This window comes from Amblyomma mixtum, chromosome 3, assembly GCF_055824585.1.
Source record: "Amblyomma mixtum isolate Tamu chromosome 3, ASM5582458v1, whole genome shotgun sequence".
Classification (NCBI taxonomy): Eukaryota; Metazoa; Arthropoda; class Arachnida; order Ixodida; family Ixodidae; genus Amblyomma; species Amblyomma mixtum.
Window position 1 is genome coordinate 216,677,653 of NC_143014.1, and position 5,728 is coordinate 216,683,380.

Below are 5,728 nucleotides of genomic sequence, written 5' to 3' on the forward strand. Positions count from 1 at the left end.
ACTAGCCTTGTGCTCTCACCACGCTGTTCACACACCACTGTCGATGCACTGACCAGGTGCGCGCGTCTGAATTAGTCCATAACGAGACTCCGTGCTGCGTGAAGTCCTGTAAGGTCTGTGCGGTAACACCCTCATGCCGGCTAAACCCGCAACTATGACCCGTAATTAGTTCACACGGCATGGTCTATATGCAAAGTGCCCAAGCCTCGCTTATTTATATCATTATTCATGACCTGTCTTTGCACGTGCCGAGTTCGGTGCAGACTTTTCTATCCGTGTCTGCTGATCGTATAGCGTCGTCGTTTTCCTGCAACAAGCACGTTCGTTTTCAGCGCTGCGCAATCCCTGCGGAATACTGTTCTATTGTTGTTGTGGCAGATGAAGCGCCATCACCAATAAGGAATAACTGGTCGAAACTGGCGTATGCGAGCGTGCGTTGTTGTTAAAAATGTTTATTGACCAAACTGAGTATGAATCCTGTGTTTGGAATCCCTTTTTCAGGATTCCATTGGTCGGAAGTGGTACGGCCGCCCTGTTTATACGAGCTATTTCTGTCCCCTAAGGCCTGCGCTGCGCAGGGAGGTCTCCCACTGGTTAAAGGTTGGGGAAGGGATGGGGGAAATAGCCTTGTTTTTCTGGCAGGCCCATAGCATGTGGTAGAGATACGAAATTTCTCTATCGTGCCGATATTCTGGACTATACAGTTCTGGGTACCAGGTGTGTAGTTATTTAAGGGTGTGAGAGGTTTGTATCCTCCTCAGTGCTGTCCCTCCATCTTAATTGTTTCGAGTGTTTGTGAAATTCTGGTCGTTCTAGCCTATAGTTCTGTAGGATTTCAACCAAGGTCCGCGACAGTGCCCGGGGTTGTGCTGCGTGTGCTTCACCCTGGGCTGCAACTTCCTCCTCCACCCGCCGCGGTGGCTTACTGGCAATGGCGTTCGCCTGCTGATCCCAAGGTCGCGGAATCTATTGCTCGGGCCACGGTGGCTGAATTTCGATGGAGACGAAACGCAAATGACGTCCGTGTCTCGCGTGCAGTGCGATGTCAGCGCACGTTGAAGAGCCCCAGGTGGCCAAAATTAGTCCGGAGCCCTCCGCTGCGGCATTCTTCATAGCCTCCATGTATCGCTTCGGGGCGTTAAATTCCACATACCATGCTTCTTCCTCTTCTTCCCACGCTTTTTAGCACCATGATACTGCCACTATTTCTACACGCGAATAATATCAAAGATTTGCTTTTTTTCTCCGCATCTGAGCACGTTTTCTATTGTACTTGCGTGCGCAGTGTTTTGTTTTCGTTGTCTTCTAAATAGTCTTGCCCCTAAGTGTACCAACTATAGTTCTTCGCGCAAACACCCTTCATGACTTCAGCGCTGCGAGGCTGGCCCTCATACTCGCACTAATCATGTCTAGAAACAAACCAGACAGCTCTTGGGAGACTAGCATTAAGTGTTCACAGGCATAACCAGAAATGAAAAAGGACAGGAGGACACAGACCAGACATAGTTTGGAGTGAGGGAAGCGCAGAATGAAATACTGCATGACTGCTGGTTGGACTTTCCGGTTTAAATCGAAAAAAAAAAAAACGTTAAAAGTTCGCCGAATTAACTTTTAGAAATTCGGTCACCGAAAAAGGTAAGCATTTTTGGCTTTTAGGGCATAGCTAGGCGGGTGCTGAAATCAATTTACACTCACTTAAAGTTGACATTTAACTAAGCAGGGAAGCCACGGCCATGATGCGACGATGGTATTGTAGGATAAGCAGCGTAACTGTACGATTTGAGCTATTGCTCCGCTATAGCTTGCACGTTTCTGCAGACCCGAGAAGCATCATCTCCTCGCCGTCTTCTACCTAAACACTTTCTTCATTCATCACCTACTTAGAGCAGTTAGTCGGTTAACTATGTTAATCAAATGCATCTAGGATACTGTCACGACACCGCTAATGGGCGTCACGAAAAAGTATGTTTTGGCTACTGCGACGATTCAGCGCCAGTTCCATCGCTGCCGTCAACACGTAGACCTCGTGATGCTCCGCCTTCGCGCTCAGCGCAGTCTGACAACCCAACGATAACACGTCAACCCAGTTCTTCGAAGTAAACTACCACTTCCGTTTTTGTTTCCGGCTCTTTAACTTGACGTAATGTTTTAATGACAGTAGAAAATTTTTCTACAAGCACAGCTTCAAGTATTGCCATTTGCACGTTAATTACTGCTAAATAAATTGTCCAGGATGACAAAAATACCGAAATAGGCCGTAAATGACTTTTACACAGTGTCACAGTGCATGACGATGTATGCTTTGCAACTGTTGCCCCTATAAAAATGCCCTCAACGGGCGCTGTAGGTACCTGAAGGAATGAAGGAATAAATAAATAAATAAATAAATAAATAAATGCTACATTAAGTCACCGAAAAAAGTCAGTATTTCATTCGCCCAAAACAATAATCGCTGAAAAAAACAAAGTAGCGTCATAAAAACGAGAAAAGTCCGCTGAATTTACAAAAAAATAAAAACCTAAAAGTTCAACCCCTATATATGATGAATGGCTGAGGGAAATGAACAAAACCGATGTGCAGCCAAGATATTTACGTACTTAAAGAACGTTGACTCATAGTGGGCAAAATGATCGCAAAACTAACCAGTACGCTTATAAGAAACAATAACGGGCAAATAAAAATGTTTGAAGGCATAGCCAAAACGGCAGAGATTGTGAACAGGATCAGTTCGATGAAGAAAAAGCAGAGTGGACCTGCGATGATAATTCGACAAGCAGTGCGTTAGTGCTTGAAGCGAGAGAGAGAAAGAGAGAGAGAGACAACTTCATTATAATTAAAAAAGCGCTGGCTGCTGTTTCCCGTGTACGGCGGACCAGCAGAAGCTGGTGGTCGGGCAAATTTCGGGAAGGACAGCTAGTGGTCCCGCGAGGTTCTTGAGGATTTGTGGATGGGCGGTCGGGCGGTGCTGGCACAGAGTGTCGGGGACGCATGCTTACGCTGCATGTTGAAGGGGTGTCGGTAGGGGTGAAGGGGAATGTCGGCTTTGAGCTGAAGGGAAGGTGCCTGTTTGTAACTGCCGACATAGGGCAGCTTCCTCTCTCGAGAGAGTGGGCGGTGTAAGAAAGGGGGGGGGGGGGGGGGGGGGATACGCAGCGATCCTCACGGCGCTCGCGTAAATACTCTGCGTATGAGTGTTTGAAACGAGCGCAAGGTACCTTAGAACACGCAGTTACAAAAAGAGTTATGCCCCGATATGATTCAGTACAGTGAGCGGTAAGTCTGAAGAAACAATTCAGTATATTGCAATGCAGCAATATTCATCCAGATGGGGACAGTAAGTATCGCTGAGGCCCCATAGGTGTCAGGGATGACAAAGGTACTGTGAAAAGACGTAAAAAAAAAAAACGATTGGAGGATTGGTGGCATAAAAGCAAGGCACTCACCTAAAGATAGGACTCGGGACTCAGAGTCGGCAGAGCGGAAAAGCCAGAATCTTTACTTGAAAAGGGTTACCGTCAAGATCGTACTTTCTAAGGTGCACTAAAGAGGATTCTGAGCTCGTCTTTTATCGACATGCTGCAAACATTCTTAAAAACCTCGAATTTTTGTCCTGTGTGGCTGATTTCCCTATTAAATCGGATGAAACGTTCCGGCTGCCGCCTTTTTTTTTTTTAACTGACCTCCGAGGGTAGGAGGTGTCAACCAACACGTGTAGTACCTTGCAGCCAGTGGCGTGGCGGCTTCGCTTTCGCTTTTTTTTATGTTTCCGTAGTTACAAACGCAGGCAACATAGCCGTGAATTAGGCCCACCTAAATAAAAAATGCGTGTGGACTCTGCTTTCACAGATCACTCCGCCTATCACGTATCACTCCGCCGATGGCAGAGCGACAAGCCACCACGCGACTGGCTGAAAGGCACTCCACACGTTCCTTGACGACTCCTACTCACGGGAGGTCAGTTAAAAAAAAAGGCGGGATCTGACATATTTAATCCGATTTAATAGGGAAATCGGGCGCACAGGACAATAATTCTAGGTTGCTAAGAATGCTAGGAGCGTGTAAGTCGAGTTATATATATATATAAACTAGGGGTGTGCGAATATTCGAAATTTTCGAATATATTTCGAATATCCTATTTAGTATTCGTATTCGATTCGAAATCCAAGTATTCGTGTTCTTTCGATTATTCGACCCGACGCGAATATTCGTATCTAGCCGAATATTCATTGAGAGCACCGGCGTTCATTACGGTCCGCAAACCCTATCGACAGAGACTTAACAACATAGCGGCGCCCAGAGCAATGCGCATGGATGAAGGAAAATTTTTCATTTGAATTTTTCCTTCGAGGAAGGAAAATTTTTCCTTCCTCCAAGGGCCATGCCGTAGCTGACTGCGCTGGTGAGCTTTTTTATCGCTATACCTGAGAAGCTGCTATAGTCAGAGCTGTGCACGAAGTACCTCGCAATACGTGCCAGGTCAGTGGCAAGTGAGAGGGCATTTTCTGTGGTTAGAGGAGTCGTTTCAGCTAGAAGGGAACTAATTCTGCCTGACCATGTGGAGCAGCTGGCTTTCCTTCACGACAACCTTTTATATTCATCCCAGCAACGCGCTTTTGTGCTGATGGCAAGCTAGCCTTAATCATGCTGTGTACTAGCCATCCTCTCTGATATTTCCGCTCTTCTAAGAATAATGTTCGAGCCTTTGATACTTTTTGTGCAGCCACACACACCTTTTGTGTTCATTTAATCACCGATAGTTGAACTGTGATGTTCTCGGGTGCTCAAATAAATGTTTTGTAGTGGTTAAATGCGTCTGTCCTTGATTATTCGATATTCGATTCGATATTCGGAATCAAGTATTCGTATTCGATTCGTGTTCGAAAAATTTGATATTCGCACACCCCTAATATAAACAAAAACTGGCCAGGTGGCCAGCCGCCCTCAACCTGTTTCAAAGTGAACGCTCTTAGCATTCATTCAGCTTTCCATCCATTCATGACGTAGGTGTCTCGGCTATGTCACTTTTGTCTGTTCTCGCCAAACGCACACTATAGCGCCGGCGAACCGCTTCAGGGATAACATGGCGGACTTCGGTCTCGCCGGCGTCACAAAGGTAGTCGCCAATCGGCTTTCTTTGAAGATTTTATCCCAGACTCCGACTCGAACACGTCTTGTACTTTGTGCGCAGCGACCATGTGTGTATACCACCGCGCACCCCAGTTGCGAAAATTCGACTGCTTACTGCCAGCGTTCTGTCACTGCGGCTGTCTGGGCGCTCGGAGGTGCGGAATGAAGGCGATCCGCTCAGTGCGTGCGGATCGTGCGCCCCGACTCCGTTTTTAGAAGGACCCCGGGATAAACAACGGGTGCACGTGGTCGCTGTCGCGCAGCCCCTCCTGCCGCTCAAGCGGCCGCATTGGTCTCTCGCTTGCCAAGGGAGCGCGTCCCTGTTCTCCGCCTGAGCAGAGCTAGAGCTGTACGTAAAAGCGCCCAGCCTCTGTTCTCCCGGATAAACAGTGGGTGCCTTCGAGCCTGCCCCGACTCTGCTTTCAGTCTTCTCGCTCCAGACCCGAGCTCTTCATCTCTTCCTCGCTTTCTGCACGACAACGAGTTGCCTAATGGTGTTCCATGCTCTGTGCGTCGGATGTGTTCAGGTTTTCGCGGACAGCGAGGGATTCTTTGAAAGGTGGAATCTGGATTGTTATCCGGAACCTGTACAGTGTTTTCG